Here is a 19,132-nt window from a genome sequence, read left to right as displayed (position 1 = left end):
CGACAGTGACCTTTGAAACTGTGGTCCCAGCTCTCTTCATGTCATTGACCAGCTCCTCCCTTGAAGTTGATTCCTCACCTTTCTTATCATCAGTGATACTCCACGAGGTGAGATCTTGCATGGAGCCCCAGTCCGAGGTAGACTGACAGTCGTCTTTAGCCTCTTCCATTTTCTAACAATTGCTCCAACAGTTGATCTATTTTCACCAAGCTGCTTGGCAATTGCCCCGTAGCCCTTTCCAGCCTTGTGGAGCTCCACAATTTTGTCTCTGGTGTCTTTTGACAGCTCTTTCGTCTTGCCCATGGTAGTAGTTGGCATCTCACTGATTGTGGGGTGGACAGGTGTCTTTAAAGAGCTCAGACAGGTGCTACTAAGTTAGATTAATGAGTGGAGTAGAGGTGGACTTTTTAAAGGCACAGTAACAGGTCTTTTAGAGCCAGAATTCTTGCTGTTTCTTAGATGTTCAAATACTTATGTTCAGCAGTGCAAGACAAATAAATTCTTTAAAAATCATACAATGTGATTTCCTGATTTTTTTAAATTCTGTCTCAGAGTGGGAATGCACCTACAGTGTGAATTTCAGACCCCTCCATGATCTCTAAGTGGGAGAACTTGCAAAATCGCAGGGTGTTCAAATACTTCTGTTCCTCACTGTATACCCAACAAGGACCAGCGACATACTGGTACATCACTGGACTTTGAATGGTTATACCAGGATGATGCCTATAGCTGCAGGCATCATCCTGGTATCATTTTTTTCAGATGGTGATCGGCTTTCATTTAAAAGCAATCCTAGTGGCTAATTAGCTGCAGGATTGCTTTTACAAGCAGCGGGAGACAGTGCCTACCCCCCGCTGCTTTCCACGGCCTTCTTGCGCAGTCCTGTGCCATCGGGGGAACCTGAGAATGCAGCCGGTGTTTCTGAAAGCTGACCATAGAGCTGATTGGAGCCCAGAGTGGTGCCAATCATCTCTATAGTCTAAGAATTCGGAAGCTACGAGCATTTCATAACTTCAGTTTCGCAGGATATAAACAGCGCCATTTGTAAATTGGGAAGGCATCTGATCACACCGATCTTAGTGTGATTAGATAATGTAAGGGCAGAGGAGATATCTAGAGTCTGATAGAATCCAGATTTCTGAAAAAAGAATATATGACAATGCCCATTGAAGTTATTATTATTATACAGTATTTATAAAGCGCCAATAGTTCGCTCAGCGCTGTACATTACAAAGGGGGACAGAACATGTGACAGAACAATAACAATACAATACAATACAATGCAAAACATGAGGGGATCGAGGGCCCTGCTCTTTTGAGCTTACAATCTAGGAGGGAGGGGATGGTGGCACAGGAGGAGATAGCTGTGGGGGATGGGGTGGTAGGAAGAGTGGAGGAGGTCGGCAAGTTAGCAGGGGGTGGGGTAGGCTTCCCTGAAGAGATGGGTTTTCAGGGTGCGCCTAAAGGAGAGGAGAGTAGGTGATAATATGATGGGTTGGGGCAGGGAGTTCCAGAGGATGGGTGACACCCTGGAGAAGCCCTGGAGGCGGGCATGGGAGGAAGAGACCAGGGAACTAGAGAGAAGGAGGTCTTGTGAGGAGCGGAGTGTGCGTGCTGGGCGGTACTTGGATATTAGGTCAGTGATGTAGTATGGGGCAGTATGGTGGACAGCTTTGTACGTCAGTGTTAGGATTTTGAATTTGATCCATTGCGCAATCGGAAGCCAGTGGAGGGATTGGCAGAGGGGTGTGGTGGAAATGGAGTGGTTGGAAAGGTGAATGAGTCTGGCAGCCATATTCAGGATCGACTGAAGCAGGGATAGCCAGCGGCGAGGCAGACAAGTGAGGAGGGAGTTGCAGTAGTCGAGTCGTGATATGATGAGGGAGTGGATGAGCTGTTTAGTGGTTTCTGGGGTTAGGAACGTGCGTATTTTGGCGATGTTGCGGAGGTGGAGTCTGCACGAGTTTGTTAAAGATTGGACTTGGGGCTGGAAGGATAGGTTGGAGTCCAGAATGACACCAAGTACTCTGGCCTGCGGGGCGGGTTTGATGGTGGCGTTGTTGGATGTGACGGAGAAGTCAATGGGGGGTGGTGTCCGGGCTGGGGGGAAGACAAGAAACTCGGTTTTGGAGAGGTTCAGTTTAAGGAAGTGGAGCGACATCCAGTCTAATATGTCGCTCAGTAGGTGTGTGATTCTGGCGGAGACCGAGGCGGTGAGGTGGGGGGTTGAGAGATAGATTTGTGTGTCGTCGGCATAGAGGTTATAGGGGATATTTGCATTCCCTGTGATAGCATTAAAAGTGATCAAAAGAAAGACCGTGTAAAAATAATAAAAAAAAATCTAAATAACTTAAAAAAAAAAGAAAAATGTACCCTCACCCCCCCCCCCTGTGCACGCACGCACGCACCTGCGTTCGTGAGCCTTGACCCTGTGCCAGTATGGAAACAGCAGTTGCACCATGCATGTGAGGTATCGCCACGAACGTCAGATCAAGGACAGTAATTCTAACACTAGACCTCCTCTGTAAATCTAAAATGGCAGCTTGTAAAGGCTTTTACAGTGTTACCTATGGATATTAAAACATATGCAGTTTGTCGCAATTGCAGAGGGCATGCACAGTTTTAAAGCATGTCATGTTTGGTATCTATTTACTCGGCATACCATCAATTTTATATTTTACCAAATAATTGGCCAATATATTGTGTATGTGTGCATTAAAAGTGAAAAAAAGTATTTATTTTTTAAAAACTTGCATTTGAAAAATTACTGCGCAAGTACTATGTGACAGAAAAAATTGCTGCACCCACCATTTTATTCACTAGGGTGTTTGCTTTAAAACAATATATAATGTTTGGGGGTTTAAATTAATTTCCTAGGAAAAAATACTAATTTTTTTCATGTGAACAAAAAGTGGCAGAAAAGGCTTGGTCTTAAGGTGGTTAGAAGAGTGAATGATGTGTGGCATAAACTTCTAATGCTGGGCATAAAATGCCCCCACCCCCCAAAACAACCCCTTTTTGGAAAGTAGACACCCCAAACTATTTGCTGAGAGCCATGTTGAATCAATAGAAGAATTTATTTTTTTACCACAAGTTTTTGGAAAATGACAAACAAAATAAGTTGTTTTTTTTTTTACACAAAATTGTCACTTAAATGATTTACTGCTCACACATGCCATGGGTATATTTGGAACTACTCCCCAAAATACATTCTGCTACTTCTCCCGCATATGGGGGTACCACATGTCAGAGACGTTTTGCCAGTCTAGCCAAGTACAGGACCCCAAAATCCAATAAGCACCATCAGGCTTTTAAAGGGCTTTATTTCCTTATTACACTTCCTGACTACCTATCACAGTTTCAGAGGCCTTGAAATGTCAGGATAGCACCAAACCCCCCAAAATAACCACTTTTTGGAAAGTAGACACCCCAAGGAATTTGATAAGCATAATCAGCATTTTGCAGATCTCGTTTGTTGCCACAAGTTTTTGGAAAATGAAGAAAAAAAACAAAACATATTTTCTTTTTTTTTTTATATTTCAAAAGCTTGTGAGAAAAAATTAGATCTGCAAAATACTCACTATACAAAGAAAAAACTGGCAAAGAAAAACTGGTCACCTACCCAGGTCTATAACTGGCTTTTTAAACAGTGAACATGGAAGTTCACAAAGTAAAAAATAGGACTATCCAGTTCAACTTGCCAGCCTACCCCAGTCTAATAATCACTATTGTCGGCAAGGAACATAGCACACATTTGCAAATACGTAAGCCACAGAGCCGCATCACGGCACCCTGAGTATCTGTGGTCCTAACTCTATAAATCTTGAAAGTCCTCACAATGGAGGCACATGCATTTAAATGGATAGAAACAAGGGCAGGTGAACCTGAGGGAGCCCACCCCTCATTAAGGTCATGGGAGCGCACCTGACACCCAGCATGTAGCACAACGGCAGCCAGGGTGTCCAGTGCACCCACTGAACCTCCAAAATTAACATACAAAGAAAAAACTGGTCACCTACCCAGGTCTATAACTGGCTTTTTAAACGGTGAACATGGAAGGCGTCACAAAGTAAAAATTAGGACTATCCAGTTCAACTTGCCAGCCTACCCCAATCTAATAATGGCTATTGTCGGCAAGGAACATGGATAAGTATAACTTATAAAAAGAGGGGGATAAGAAAGCCAGTTCAAACTGCCAGCCAGTTAGCCAACTATCAAAAACCAAATTAACCTGTCTAAGAACATGAATTTAAAAACAGGGGTTTAGTTAGCACACATTTGCAAATACATACGTAAGCCACAGAGCCACATCACGGCACGCTGAGTATCTGTGGTCCTAACTCTATAAATCTTGATAGTCCTCACAATGGAGGCACATGCATTTAAATGGATGGAAACAAGATAGAATACTCACTATGCCTCTTTTTAAATTCCTTGGGGTGTCCACCTTCCAAAAAGGGGTCATTTGGGGGGGGGGGGGTTGGTGCTATCCTGGCATTTCAGGGCCTTCGAAACTGTGATAGGTAGTGAGGAAGTGAAATGAGGAAGTTACGCACCTTCAGGCTTTCAAAGTGGTCATTGGATTTCAGGCTCCTGTATGTGGCTAGGCTCCCAAAAAGTCTCACACGTGGTATCCCCATACTCAGTAGAAGTAGCAGAATGTATTTTAGGGTGTAATTCCACATATGCCCATGGCTTGTGTGAGAAATAAATCACTTAAATGACAACTTTGTGTAAAAAAAAAAAATAATTTTCCGGAAACTTATGGAAAAAAATAAATCTTCCATGGACTCAATATGCCTCTCAGCAGATAGCTTAGGACAGTGGTTCTTAACCTTTTTGGAGGTACTGAACCCCACCAGTTTCATATGCGCATTCACCGAACCCTTCTTAATTGGAAAAATAAAATATGATTTTTAAAATTCAAAACATAGGTATATATTTATACATAGGTGCACAAAATGAACAAAACCATTAAGAACAAAGAACAAAACCATTAAAACATGATTTTCACACAAAAACAAAATAATGAATATTTACCGCAAATCAGTGTGACTTCTGCTGTTGTCTTTCAGAGGCCAGTTCAGAAATGCGCGGCATTACCTTGGCAAGTGCCACTCTCATGTCATTTTTGCAACAAAGTCTGTGCCTTTTCTTCGTCTTTATGTCCAGCATCCTCGAAAAGGATTGCTCGCAAAGATATGTTGTAACAAACGGTATGAAAATTCATCCCCCATAGTAATTCATCCCCCATATAGTAATTCATCCCCCATATAGTAATTCATCCCCCATAGTAATTCATCCCCCATATAGTAATTCATCCCCCATATAGTAATTCATCCCTCATAGTAATTCATCCCCCATATACTAATTCATCCCCCATATACTAATTCATCCCCCATAGTAATTCATCCCCCCATATAGTAATTCATCCCCCATATAGTAATTCATCCCCCATATAGTAATTCATCCCCCCTATAGTAATTCCTTCCCCATATAGTAATTCCTTCCCCATATAGTAATTCATCCCCCATATAGTAATTCATCCCCCATAGTAATTCATCCCCCCATATAGTAATTCATCCCCATAGTAATACATCCCCCATATAGTAATTCATCCCCCATAGTAATTCATCCCCCATATAGTAATTCATCCCCCATATAGTAATACATCCCCCATATAGTAATACATCCCCCATATAGTAATTCATCCCCCATATAGTAATTCATCCCCCATATAGTAATTCATCCCCCATAGTAATACATCCCCCATATAGTAATTCATCCCCCATATAGTAATACATCCCCCATATAGTAATACATCCCCCATATAGTAATACATCCCCCATATAGTAATACATCCCCCATATAGTAATTCATCCCCCATATAGTAATTCATCCCCCATATAGTAATTCATCCCCCATATAGTAATTCATCCCCCATATAGTAATACATCCCCCATATAGTAATTCATCCCCCATATAGTAATACATCCCCCATATAGTAATACATCCCCCATATAGTAATTCATCCCCCATATAATAATTCATCCCCCATATAGTAATTCATCCCCCATATAGTAATTCATCCCCCCTATAGTAATTCATTCCCCATATTAATTCATCCCCCATATTAAGTCCCCAAGTCCCCCGTGTCAATTCACTTACCTTTGCTCCGCGCGTTCCTCTCGCTGTATTCCCGCGCCGTTCCGGTCTTCAGGGCGGACTGTGAGAGGAGCCTAGCTCCTCTCACGTTCGTCACGCTGCCCCGCCTACACACATCCTGACAGCCAATCACTGGCTATCAGGATGTGAGTGGCAGCGAGACTGGCCAATCATTGCATTTGAGTCCCTGCCGCCCGAGAGGAGGGAGGGGAGCGGGCGCCCGGCACACAAGAGCCGCGGCTTGCCGACCACTGGGCATGTCATCACAAATCATATGAGTCGGGTGTGGGTCACCTCCGCCGAACCCCCGAGACTGACTCACCGAACCCCTGGGGTTCGATCGAACCCAGGTTAAGAACCACTGGCTTAGGATGTCTACTTTCCGAAAAGGGATCATTTGAGGGTGTTTGTACTATCCTGGTATTTTAGCACCTCAAGAAATGTGATGAGCAGTCAGAAAGGAAAAGCTGTGTAAATTCCATTATCTATCCCATAGTTTACGCTATAACTTTCACACAAAGCAATAAAAATACACTTATTGGGATTTTTCAACCAAAAACATGTAGCAGAATACATTTTGGCCTAAATGTATGACAATATTTTAGTTTTTTTGGATATTTTGTATGACAGAAATGAGAAAATATTGTTTTAAAAAAAAAAACAAACATTTTTCTCAAAATCTTTTTTGTTTATAGCGTCAAAAATAAAAAGCGCACAGGTGATCAAATACCACCACTGTGGTGGTATTCCAGAGTCGGGTTATGTTTAGTTTTGCGGGAAAAAGAATGTGGACCATGATGGTACGGGAGGTATATGGGAATTTGTTAATCCCGATATGTAGGAGTGCAAGTGCCAGATTGGGGTTTATCATTATTTTGGAGATTTCGGCTATTAGTTGGAATACGCTATTCCAAAAGGATTTAATAGATTTGCAAGACCAAAGTATGTGAAGAGTGGAACCTACGTCCCTGCATTGTCTCCAACAGGAAGGGGAGTGTTTTGGATAGAAAATGGCAAGTCTGGCAGGGGTTAGGTACCATTGATGAAGTATTTTCAAATAAGATTCCTAGTGTGAGCTGCAGTGAGAGGATTTGTAAGTGTAATTAAATGCAATAGTCCATGAGTGGGTTGGGATGGTTTCCGCTAGGGTTTTTTCCCAATTGGATAAAGAGGTAGATTTTAAGGTAAATTGTAGGTCTGTTAAATATTTGTAGAAGGTGGAGATGCCTTTACTTGGGTAATGCGGTTTGGAAAGATAAGTGTAGGCTGTAGCCGGGATTGTTATGGTTTGGGGTATGTTGTTCGTTCGGATGCAGTGAATGATTCGTAGGTAGGTGAACTATTCAGCGGCCGGGAGGCTAAATTTAGTGTGGAGGTATTGAAATGAGTGTAGGATGTTATTTTTGTAAAGATCTGATATGTGATGTATGTTTCGTTTTTCCCACTGGGTTAAATCTAACGAGGGCGTAATGGAGTGTAGTATGTTGAGTGAGGTATGGAGTTGTTTGGAGTCTGTGTAATCTGTGGATAAAAGATCTTTCCAAGCTTGAAGAGTGGCTTGGATGCATGGGTGCTTTAAGTGATATGTGGTTTGTGAGAATATTGTGGTTAAGAGTAGATGTTGTGATTTAAGTGGAAGGAAGGGTGAGGTTTCCATTATGGACCAGGATTTTTCTCTGGTTGGGTGCCACCAAAAATAAATTTGGTCCATGAGAGTGGCATTATAGTAAGATTTGAGGTGTGGTAGGCTAGCGCCTCCTTTGGAGGGTGGTCTGATTAGAAGATTGGTGGTACATTGAGGTTTTTTGGAATTCCATAAGAATCTGGTAAATATCGATTGAAGTTTGGAGAAGAAAGTATTGGGGATTGGTATAGGGAGAGTGCGAAAGATATAAAGAATTTTTGGTAGGATGAGCATTTTTAGTGTCGCTACTCTGCCTATTTTAGATAATTCTGATGTTCGAAGGTTGGCAAATTCTTGGGTATAGTTTCAAGTAATTTTTTATGGTTCAAATTGAATAGTTGGTCTGTTGTAGCAGAGAGTTTGATTCCCAGATATGGGATTGTATTTTTTTCCCACGTGAAGGGGAATTGTTTAGCATGGGATAGTTGAGTGAAATATGGTGTGTGGAGGTTTAAAATTGAGGATTTGGGCTCATTTAGTTTATAATAGGAGACTATCGTATATTGCTGGAGATGGGTACGAATTGTTTGGAGGGATTTGAGTGGGTTGGTAATCATCAATATGATGTCGTCTGTGAATAGGCTAATTTTGTGCTCAGTGTTAAGGTGCCGTATGCCAGTGAACATTGGGTCATCCCGAAGTTTAGATGCTAGGGGTTCAATGAGTAGTGCGAATATGATAGGAGACAGAGGGCAGCCTTGTCTGGTGCCATTGGTAATATCAAAGGGATCTGATAGTGTTCTGTCTGTTAACACTCTGGCTGAGGGGAGGGAGTATAGTGCCAAAATGGCTGTTAACATCCAACCTGTGATGCCAAATTTTTGTAGAGTCATTTGCAAAAATAGCCAGTGTATGCGGTCGAATGCTTTTTTGGCGTCTAACGATAAAAGCAATGACGGTTGTTTGGTTTGCTCTAAGTGATGGATGAGGGATATGAGTCTTCTAGTAGTGTCAGGTGCCTGACGGCCTGGTATGAATCTCACCTGGTCTGGGTGTATTAAAGTGGGAAGATAGGGGAGTAGTCTGCACGCTATAATTTTTGCATAAAGCTTGACATCTGTGTTAAGTAAGGAAATCGGTCTATAATTTTGGACATGTTGTGGATCTTTGCCAGGTTTTGGTATTGTGGTTATTGTCGACTGTAGCCTGTCTTTGGGGAATGTGCTGTTGGTGGCTGCGTGGTTAAAGAGTCTGGTCAGATATGGTGAAAGGTTAGGGGCAAATTGTTTGTAGTACTCGTTTATATAGCCATCGTTTCCTGGAGACTTATTAAGGGGGAGTGTTTTAATGACGGATTCTATTTCAGTGGAAGTGATCGGTATTGATAGGTCATCAAGTTGGGTTGAAGAAAGATGAGGGAGTTTAATTGTGTGGAGGAATTCTTGTATGGACGTAGGTGTTGGTTGGATGGTGTTAGGGTCATCTTTAAGGTTATATAGTTGTTGGTAGTAGGTCGCGAAGGCATTAGCTATATCTTGCGGGTTTGTGGTTAAGGTTCGTGAGGATGGATGATAAATTGTGGATATTTTATTTCTTAGTCATCGTTGTTTAATCATTTTGATTAGTAAGGAGTTGGCTTTGTTGATAAGGGAGTAAAATGTAGTTTTTGTTTTTTGAAGGTTGAGGTCATATTTGTAGAGCAGGAGGGTTCTATGTGTATTTCTGTCAGTGGTGAGTTTCGCGGGTGTTGTAGAATTTGTTTTTTTTTTTTTTTAATTCTTCTTTTGTTTTAATTGAGAGGAGAAGTTCCTCAATTTGTCGGTTTCTCTGTTTGGAGGTGCGGGAGTTTAATTGTATAAGGATACCTGTTATGTATGCCTTATATGCAGATCATAAAGTGGATACCGATATTTCAGGAGAGTCATTTACTGTATGTCAAAAAACATGTTGTGTTCATCTAATATAGCTTTTTTGTGGTCCAGGTTCTTCAATAAAAGAGCATTAAGTCTCCAGATACGGGGCATTGTTGAGTGTTGATTGTGATCTAAAGAGATGGAGATTGGAGCGTGATCAGACCAGGTATGGTACCAATTTCGGCAGATGTGGCGTGTTGCAGAGTCCACTTGTCCATGATGAAAAAGTCAATTCTGGAGTATGAGAGTTGATTGGAGGAATAGTAGGTGTTGTCTTTTTCCGTACTGTGGTGGCAGCGCTATATGTCATAGTAGTCATTATTATGTAGAAAGATGTTAAGAGATTGTTCGGAGGAGCGTTTGCTAGAAGAAGAGTCCAGTAGAGGGTTGCCGATGATGTTGAAGTCTCCTCCTATAAGTCTGCCTTGTTTTTGAGCAGAAACTGTGGAATTGATTTTTTTGTAGAATTGCAATTGGTTGGTGTTCGGACCATAGATGTTGACCAGGGTGTAAAGAATTCCATTAATTTTGCATATCAGGATATGGTAGCGACCTGTGGGTCTGCGACTTTTGAGTGTAGTGGTATTGGAGAGAGCCTTTTTATGGCCGTGATGACGCCGTTTTTCTTTTTGGGGTTGGTTGCCATAAAGATTGGTGAGAAATGGTGTATGCGGAAGTTGGGGATTTTGTTGGTGGCAAAGTTGGATTCCTGAAGGAATATGATATCAGCTTGCAAGGAGCGAGCCTCTTTTTGTAGTAGAGATCTTTTGAATGGCGAGTTGAGGCCACGGACATTTAAGTATGAGATTTTAATCATAGTTCTGGATGTAGGCGAGTTATTCGGAGTAGCGAAGGTATTTCGTGAGTCATGCAGAGTGAAGGCATATCGTATTGTCGTTTTGGAGAAGTTTCCACAAAGAAGGGATATCGTGCTGGATGCGGTTGCTGGTTTGGTGTGGAGGTTCCATCTTGTAGGTCGGCATTTAGAGTGAGGAGGGGTTGAGACGATCGACTGGTAGAGGAAGGAGGGAAAGGGGGTAAAAACTTGTTGAAAATACAAGTGGTATGTGTTGCACTTATTGCTACTGAGTGACGGGGGAATTGGAGCATACATGACTCGCGTAGCAAGTCATGTTGTCGAGCAACTTGGGGTTCAATGATGGTCATAATGGAGCTGCCTGCCAGCCATTAGTAGTTGATAGAGTCCCAGCTTGTTGGGTGGTTGTTGATGGTGATGATCTCAGGATCCTGACCACTCAGCTTCCATGTGCTGTATATGGTTGGAGGCGGGTTGGTGAGATTCTGCTGGTAGGATATTCCAGGCTTTCAGGAGATCAATGCCTGCCTCAAGGGATTTAATCGTAAAGAGCCTTCCTTGTTGTTTAACAATGAGTTTTGTGGGGAAGCCCCATTGGTAGCCAATTCCGTGGTTCCGCAACGCTTTTGTAATAGTAACAAGCTTCTTGCGGTTGGGAAGTGTGGCTTTAGATAGATCTGCAAATAAGTTTATACTTGCTTGGTCTGGTGGTAATGATGCAGTGTTTCTCGTGGCAATCATAATTTTTTCTTTTACATGGTAGAAGTGGATGCGTGCCAGTATGTCCCTAGGTACTGCAGCCGATAGGAACGACGGTTTAGGTAACCTGTGTGCACGGTCTATAGCGAGTTCCACATCTGATAAGGAGGGGATGAGGTTTTTCATGTATGTTTGTATGTACGGTACTATGGCGTCCGAATTAATGGTTTCTGGGATTCCGCGGAATTTGATGTTGTTCCGCCTTGAGCGGTCTTCTAGATCCGCTAGTTTAAGGTTAATCTGTTCTATGTCGGTGCCTTGGTCGGTGTATGCATCTATGAGGTCGTTATGGGCGGCAAACATTTCTCCCATTTTACTTTCAATATGGCGGATAAGGTTGTCATGTTGTACTGCGGATGAAATTTGGGATAGCATCGTTGTCAGGTCATCATGTAAAGTTTGTTGCAGTGAGAGAAGCATACTTTTCATAGACAGTTTAGTGATAGGTTGGTCTGAAGCAGGAAAATGTTCTATTAAGGATGGAGCAGATATAGCAGAATTAAGTGCAGAATAGGAAGGCTGAGAGATAAGAGGATTTTCTGTGTCCAGCCTAGGTCTGGACTTAGCAGGGCTGCTTGTGGTGGGAGACAGGGTCAGAGAGGACTCAACAGGGTCTCCAGGGTACAGGGATGCTTTGAGCCTGGGGTCTGTGGTGTGCTCCTTGCTGCAGTCCTGCTGTGTGGTCTCATGGTGTGGGGAGCCGGCGCTATCTTGGCTGCAGGGGCTGAGAGCTGGGAAAAGGCTCGTCAGCTTTCCCGGCTTCCCTGGTGATCTGCGGCATCTGGGCATTTTCCCTGGTGATCCAGAGGAGACCTGCGTCCACTTATCAGTGCGGGGGCAGGTCTGTGATGTCGCTGGGTCCGGTGTAAGCTGGGTATGGCTGGCGGGGATACGGAGCTCTGTTCACAGAGCTGTTATCCCAGAGCCGGCTGCGCATGCGCCCCCCTACCCAGATGGTTTTATATGAACATTAGTAAAAGGCTCTGCATGATTTGAGTTTACCAGGTCCAGCACAGCATCATTCCTAATCTGGGCCTCTCTAAACTTTAAGGGCAAAACTGTATAAACCTATTACAAGACAATTTTATGGTAAACTGTTCCTGCAGTGACATTACTCCAATCAATATGCAAGTAGTTAAAATCCCCTATTATTATCACTGTATCAGCCCTTGCAGCCATTTCTATCTGTGCAAGGAGGGAGCTGAATCTCCACCTCCTCATTAACACTGGGAGGCCTATAACAAAATCCAAAGTTTACCTTTTGTAGTACGCACACCCATGTGCATCTCCACCTATAATGCTTCTGCCTCATCACACTCTCCATCAACTGTGCTCTTTCACACTCACTTTGAGATCACTTTTCACATAGAGACAGACACCACCACCTTTCCTTATCACCCTGTCTCTCTGAAAGAGGGCATAATATATATTCATTAATATATACAGTAGGAATAAAATCCACAAAACAAATAGATGAGAAGACAGAGATGAAGGAGTTAAAACTAATAAGATCTAAGCGTTTTTTAAGAGGTAAACATGGAAAAAAAAGGAAAATCCTTTTCTTAACAATTTACTGTACACATTATAATAGTTTATTAAAGGATACCAACTCAACTGTTCCACTGACAGCCCCGCTGTGCAGATTACACTTGCAGAGCAGCCCTCCTGGTTTGAATTATAAGATTTGTCTGCTATCACATTGAGAGTCTGCTGCACTCTGTGTATATGGAGATGCTGTCAATGCTTTTAATATAGAGTAGGAATGGCCATTGTACCGGAGGCAACTGATTAGCATGGAAGCTCTGCACCAACCTACCCTTGTGTGTCAGCACAACTGCTTGTACTCAGGAGAGCAGGTGATGGGAAAACTATTTAGAAGTGTAGCATTACCCTAGCAAGGGCCGCTGGATTTTGATTGGGTCCCCATAAGCTTTGTACGGCCAGTTAACATGCATTTTTCCACACTTGTTTTTATTTTTTTTTTTTTTAAGGGGTTAACAACTTGGATGGGGTCTAGGGGTATATGGGATGCCCAAGGTACTGCAGAACTTGAGGACAAGCTTCTTAGCAACTATGTACAAAAAATGTGGACTAGATAAATATAATATAGCACTGCCTTTTTTTGGTGAAACCTCCTTAGACCCAGGATGACCCAGCTGTGCTGAGGGTATCCCTGAGCAATGGGGTTCCAAGAGCTTGCAGTTAAGCAGTCTCAGATGAAGATTAATTGGTTATTGCACCTTACCACCCTCTCCCCCCATCCGGCCCAGGAGGTGTTGAAGTCTGGTCCTGTCAGTGTCGTGGGTTGCTAGCTGCTTTCAGGCCTTTCGCTGGGCTGGCTTCTTCCCTGCTGCTCAGGATATCCTCCGTAGGAGACTTTGGGTAGTGGAGATCCTCATGTCCAGCAACCAGCCTATACGTAGGCTCCTCTCCCTGGGACCCCCTCCCAGACTCTACACTCCAGCCTTCTCTCAATGTATGTTCCATCTGGCTCCCCTCTCCCTATTGCTCTATTGTATTTGAGGGTTGCTCTGGTCACCATTTCCAGCCTCCTGTCAGGGGAGGCTAAGGTCCCCTAAACATGCAGATCTAGGCTTCATCCACTCCTCCTCCCCTGTTTCAGAAAGTTCTCTAGTTTCTGGAAAGCTGGGAGGGCTCCAGAAGCCCTGACCTGTAGAACCTCCCAGCCTATCCTGAGGTGAACTCCTGCCTCACTCCCAGGCTGATGCTTCCCAGGCTGCTACTCAGTCTTTATCTAACAAAAAATCCTATCTATCTAACCTGCAGGGTGTTACAGAAGCATAGATAAGACACAGTTGTCACCACAGTTGCCTGTAATACCTGCCTCACCTCTGTAGAAGTGTTGGTCTGCCAGTTGATAGAGCAGCAGTAAAATCTTCAAATACAACTTCAAATTTTGCTTTCCCCACATCTTTACTTTATTTGGCAGATTTGTTAGAGTGCTCAAACACAAAACTGGTGTTCCATCTTCAACATGGGACTCTGTGGCCAGCTTCTGGACTCCTGCTCCCGGGCAGTGCAGTGGAGAGAGGCAGTGGTGCAGTGGGTGATTCAGCAGCTCCCTTCCTCTTCTTCTAAAAGAAGACAAATGCATGGCAATAAAGTGTTGCATTGAAGTAAATCATTTTACCTTTGCACAGAACTTTCACTGCACACACAGTCTTGTTTACTGTCAGGATCTCCGATGCTGAACTGCACACACTGACAGTCATTCTGGTATTAGATAAGGCTAAGTCAGAATGTGCAGTGATCGTTCATTTCTGCTTGCAGGACCTGTCAGTCTTAACTGCATAGAGAGTCGGCCCAGCAGTAAATAAACTGTGTGTAATGAAAGTTCTGTTATCAGGTAAGTTGGTTTACTTTTGTTTAACCCTTTTTTTCTGTGCATTCATTTGCTTGGCTACTCATAGGCTAGCCACGCATTAAAGTAAACCATAGGTGGATTGAATCTCAGCTGGTTCAGCAGAGACCGGCAGAGATTCGATCCATCTGTGGACAGGCTGGTTGTACCCAAGATGATCCTGTTTTGGCGGTTATGCCACCTCACTCTTTCACTTGATGATAAATATAAATGATGACATCCTTTTGTCTATGTAATAATCTAGCCAATCCTGCTGGAAGAACACAATAGAGCTGTGGGAGGGTTTCCAACATCAACACTGATTGTGTTGAGTTAGTGAATCAGTAATTTTCTTTCCTGCAAGAAAATCAAATCATCTATGGCTCGCCTAAGCAATTTTCTTTCCTTCAACCAGGGGTTGAAGCAGGTTTCCCCCTCCGTCAAAATACGATTACTGCTGCTGACTATAGCCGTCGGCAATAATTGTAAGCCAAAACCCAACAGGCTTGACTATTGGCAGATCAACTTCTGTTTAACCAGCCTGCCCATAGATGGATCAAAATTCATACATTTCAGCAGGAACCAGATGAATTGCAATCTGTCTATGGCCAACTTTAGAAGCACCCCCTTCCTTTTATCTGGTATTTTTGTTGCCTTTAATTCAAGAATGGCACTAGGGACCCTGATGTAAAGGGGGGACTCTGGGTACCTTATGTAACTAGGGAAACTCTGGGAACCCTCCTTTAAGGGAGTGACTCTAGGGACCCTGATTTAAGGGGGGGCTCTGGGGACTCTTATGTAAGAGAGGGTGACTCTGGAGACTCTGACATAGTGAGGTGACTCTGGGGATGCTATTGTAAGGTGGGTGGTTTTGGGGACCCTGAGGTAAGGCTGAGGAACCCCTGGGACCCCTATGTGAGGTGGGGACATTAAGGACCCTGATGCTGGGAGTGTGACTCTGGGGACATTGATGTTGGGAGGGGCTCCGGGGACCCTGATGGTAAGGAGAAGGGAGGGAACTCTGAGTGAATACTTTGATTTGTGATTCTTGATGTAAGGAGGGAATCTGATGTGAACAGGTGGGCTTGTCCTGATGCTGCACTATAAATGTTGTTTTGATGTTACTTACTCGTGACCCCTGCACTCTATACATTATGTTGTACATTACATATTCCTGACCAAAGTGTTCACTGTCCCAACAGTTGCTGGTTTTAATTATTATTATTATTATTATTATACAGGATTTATATAGCGCCTACAGTTAGCTCAGCGCTTTACAATATATCTGGAGACAATACAGCAACAATACAGTTCAATACAAGAGGGATTTGAGGGTCCTGCTCCTTGGAGCTTACAATCTAGGAGGGAGGGGTTAGTGGTACAAGAGGTAGTAACTGTGGGGGGTGGACTGGTTGGAAGAGTAGAAGATTCCAGTATTAGCTGAGGGCAGGATAGGCTTCCCTGAAGAGATAGGTTTTCAGAGATCGACTAAAAGTGAGCAGAGTAGGCGATAGTCTGATAAATTGGGGTACAGAGTTCCAAGGGATGGGGAAGCTCTGGAGAAGTCCTGGAGACGAGCATGGGAGGAGGAGACAAGGGAGATAGAGAGTAGGAGGTCTTGCGAGGAGTGGAGAGTACGGTTTGGGTGATATTTAGAGACAAGATTGCTGATGTAATTTGGGGCAGAGTTATAAATGGCTTTATATGTTATTGTTAGTGTTTTGAATTTTATCCATTGGGCAACGGGAAGCCAGTGGAGGGATTGGCAGAGAGGGGTGGCAGATACAGAACGGCTAGTAAGGTGGATGAGTCTGGCAGCAGCATTCATGAAAACTGAAGAAGGGATAGCCTGCGATGAGGTAGGCCAATGAGGAGGGAGTTATAATGAAGTTCTTCTTTAACCACTAACCCACAGGGCACCTATACCCCCTTCCTGCCCAGGCCAGTTTTCAGCTTTCAGAGCTGTCGCACTTTGAATGGCAATTGCGTGGTCATGGAACACTGTACCCATATGAAATTTTTACTAGTAGGTGGCACTGATGGGCATTGACATGCATCACTGATGGGCACTGAAAGACAGCACTCATATATGGCACTGATAGGCGGCACTGACTGGCACTGTTAGGCAGTACTGATAGGCGGTACTAATTGGCAGCACTGATAGGTGGCACTGACTGGCATTGTTAGGTGGCACTGACTGGCACTGATAGGTGACACTGAAAGGAAGCTCAGATGGGTACTATGTGGCATTGATGTGCCACTGATGGGCACTGGCAGGTGGCATTGATGGGTACTGACAGGTGGCACTGCTGGGGCTACACTGATCATCAGGGCACACGGATCATCAGTGCCCTGATGATCAGTGTACATGTCCCCTCTGAGGGATGCTGATTACCAGCTCTCCTCTCGAGCTGTTAGCGTGACAACTCGTGAGGAGAGAAATGCAGATAACCAGCATCTCCCTTGTAGCACTGCCCCTTGGGACAAGCTGGAATATATTATGGGTCCTGCGCTCAATAGATCCAACCCTAAGCAAACCCAATCCCTCTGGCACAACTGGTAATGAATAGCAAATACCCCGCCAAGAAATTTGCTGACAGAGGGTTAAATGAAACAAGAACAATTTTATGGAGAATGAAATGCAGTGTAGAGGGGTGGGGTTCCCCTTTCAACTTCAAAACTTACTTTTCTTCTTTTATGCAATGCAGTAAATTTGGTCTGCCACTAGAGGGCTTCACAGCCAAAAGTCTCTGGATGGCAGAGTTGCACTTTAAGCAGAATACAACTGATATCAAACAAATAAACTTACTTATACTCTATCAATGAAATGTATTACTCACACCGGTGTATGATTCTGCTTCTGAGGGGCGTTAGCCAAAAATCACCTCAGAGTCAGAACAGAATGCAATAAAGAGGTACCTCTAATAAGGCTACTAAGCCAGATTCCCCCACTCTAGTCCTTGTAACAGTGGAGCTCTAGTTGGTGCACGTTTAGTCCTTACAATGAAGTAAATAGCAGCTGAAGGCTTCTTTGGAGTTTCAGCTGGTGTGGGTTACATCCAATTTCACTAGGTTTCTGGGCTGAGAGGGTCCAACCTCAGTGTCTAAAGGCAACACAAAGCACCCCAAGACCAGGGGTAGTCGCAGGATGCAATCTCCCAGTATGTGTCAGTCCCCGGGGCAGACAGTCTCAATTACACTGGTGGTGAGGGGCAAAGCAGGCAGGGGGATCTGTGGCTTACACAGGGCCCCGGATGGGTGAGATCCCAGCAGTGGGGTGCGGATGTCCCAGTCTATATGCAAAGTGTAAATGGTGTGTCTTACTCTCTCCAGTGGGACAGCTCACCAGACTCTGAACACACAGCAGGGTCCCTCTATCCGCGCTGGGTGCTGTAGTGCCTCCTCCTCTCCTTGGACGGGCTCCACATGTCCCTGTCTTTTCTCCAGCCTCGTGTCTCTCTGTTCTCCCCTTCACTTCCTGCTTCTTCCCCTTCCCAATGTTCTTTGCTGTGTAGTGGATGAGTCATGAACTTGGCAGAATGCCCAGGTTTTACAAATAGGGGAGAGAGAGGAGGGACTGACTGCTGAACATGTGATTCCTTCTGAATCCTCTTGTACAAGGAGCCTGCTACACCCTATTTACATGTGAACAGCTGAGATTGGACACAGCTGATCACATGACCGAGCTGATATCTTTGTCTCTTTCCATTGATCGGTGATCCGCTGTGTCCGAGGGACACAGTGCTCCACCGATCGCTGCTCCAGGAGCTGCGCTCATGCGGTTAGAGTGGGAGGACGTCCTCCCAGAACGAGAGAACCGCCTTGCGCCCGTCATTACCTTATATGGCAGGTGGGAGGCGGTTAAGGTATGCTCAGACAAAGTAGTCACTTTTAGTGAGCAGAAAAGCATATGTGATGCAAAACATTTACATTTTAAAAATGATCCTTCATTCTGAGGTTTGTGTATCTGTAAGACTGCCACTTGTGAGTGTTTTGTATTTAATAGGTACAAGAACTGTAGCATATGTGTGCAAAGTACACAGTGGCTAGGCACAGATTCTGTTTAATCAGTCCCAGTCAAGCTCCTCTCACTGTTGGGCAAAATTTGTTCACTGCCTCATCTACTACTAACCTTTGAACTCTACATCACTTACTACTTGTCAAGGTCCTACCTTTTCCCTGAGGTTATGTTACTCCATGTGCTGGCGTCCATCTTGGATTCTGCTGTGCATGATGGGAATCCTTTTTATGCCTTCAGGTCTCTGAGGTCCACCCCCCAGAGGGGCGTGGCTGATGACATATAAGCCTGTGACCCGCACATGCTCTTTGCACTTGTGTCTTGTGTCTTTGTGTTACTATTACTCTGTTCTGACTCTCGTGACTCTCCTGGTATTCTGATTCGGCTTGTGACTTGACTATTCTTTGTATTCTCCTTTGATCTGACCCTCTGTTGCTGAACCCGGCTTGTGACCTGTGATTCTCGTCTGCTGTCC

The 19,132-nt window shown here is 44.0% G+C and overlaps 1 long non-coding RNA gene across 2 annotated transcripts in view; it reads right to left on the bottom strand.

The window, feature by feature from the left end:
* LOC149460922 (uncharacterized) overlaps positions 1 to 18,124 on the bottom strand; it is a 49,386-nt gene extending 31,262 nt beyond the window's left edge. Inside the window, exons 1-2 of one of the 2 annotated variants that reach the window (XR_016312996.1) lie at positions 17,964 to 18,124; positions 14,129 to 14,373 (exon numbers count right to left, since the gene is read on the bottom strand). This is a non-coding gene — a long non-coding RNA (uncharacterized LOC149460922). The remainder of the gene's footprint in view (positions 1 to 14,128; positions 14,374 to 17,963) is intronic. The other variant, XR_016312997.1, reaches the window with a different exon arrangement.
* Between the last annotated feature and the right edge of the window lie 1,008 nt (positions 18,125 to 19,132).

This window comes from Staurois parvus, unplaced genomic scaffold, assembly GCF_062004578.1.
Source record: "Staurois parvus isolate SC_StPar_1 unplaced genomic scaffold, SC_StPar_1.0 ptg000217l, whole genome shotgun sequence".
NCBI lineage: Eukaryota > Metazoa > Chordata > Amphibia > Anura > Ranidae > Staurois > Staurois parvus.
Note: the sequence above shows the minus strand (reverse complement) of the source record. Positions and strands in the feature narration are given on the sequence as shown.